At 46.1% G+C, this 1,012-nt stretch overlaps 1 long non-coding RNA gene across 1 annotated transcript in view; it reads right to left on the reverse strand.

Moving 5' to 3' along the window:
* Positions 1-28, reverse strand: part of LOC108792745 — a 9,747-nt gene extending 9,719 nt beyond the window's left edge. Inside the window, exon 1 of the long non-coding RNA XR_001941586.1 lies at positions 18-28. This is a non-coding gene — a long non-coding RNA (uncharacterized LOC108792745). The remainder of the gene's footprint in view (positions 1-17) is intronic.
* Between the last annotated feature and the right edge of the window lie 984 nt (positions 29-1,012).

Raw genomic sequence — 1,012 nt, forward strand, 5'->3', positions numbered from 1 at the left:
TTCCCTTTTTTCTCTACCTTTCAATTTTTTCCATCTATGTCAGTTATTGTCGGATCTGGTCAGTTGCATTAAGATGTGTAATGACTAGATGTTAAAGTTTATTGTTAAAGGAAATAATAAAAATTGAATAATAAAAAAAAAACTACCTCCCGGCCGTTGTAAAAAAACGGCCGATCGGGAGCTCCCTAGATCTGAGCGGGCGTCAGACATACGCGAGCGGGAAATGCCCGATATTTAAAAACAGGCAGCAGTGCCTCTTAACATGCAAGTGATCCGCCGGCTATAGAGCCAGCGGATCGCTATTATGGGGTAACGATCGGTCCCCCCGCCATTGTCCCGCTGGTCCCGGGCTCCGCAGTGGACCAGCATAGTGCCTATGCTGGTCCACAGCGGGGTCCCGGGACCAGCACAGTGCCTCTGTCACAGGGGATGAGCTCCCTCTGGTCCCCTCTCCGCTGCAAGAATGCGGAAGTGTTGTATACTACATCAGTTCCGCATTCTTGTGTCACTCTCCAGCTTCAGAAGCTGGAAAGAAGCTGATGGAGCAGATCTCGGCTTCATCACCTTCTTTTGGGGGGTCCTAGGTGACATTAGGGGTCTTGGAGGCCCCTGATGTCTCCATAAAGAGGACCCGTCACATATTTTGCTATCACATAGTGAGGTTTTATTAGACCCCGTATGTGAAAGCAATAAAGTTTAGTGAAAAAATTAAAAAACAGGAAAAAAAATTAAAGTTTCCCCCCCAAAAAAACATACACGCATGCAAACATGCGTCGGGGGTGCATACGTGAAAAAAGGACAATTGTGCCCATTACGCCACACATGTTACATATCGCCGCGAACGTCACAGTGAGAGCAATCATTCTAGGGCCATCAATCACCGATAACACTAAACTGATGAGCGGTAAATGCTTTTAAAGCGTCACCTATGGCCAATTTTGGGTATGGTAGTTTTCTGCAATTTCGCAGGTGCGCGCAATTTTAAAGCTTAACATGTTTGGTGTTTATTTAC

The sequence above is a fragment of the Nanorana parkeri genome, unplaced genomic scaffold, assembly GCF_000935625.1.
Source record: "Nanorana parkeri isolate BGI_ZX_2015 unplaced genomic scaffold, ASM93562v1 scaffold678, whole genome shotgun sequence".
Taxonomy (NCBI): Eukaryota; Metazoa; Chordata; class Amphibia; order Anura; family Dicroglossidae; genus Nanorana; species Nanorana parkeri.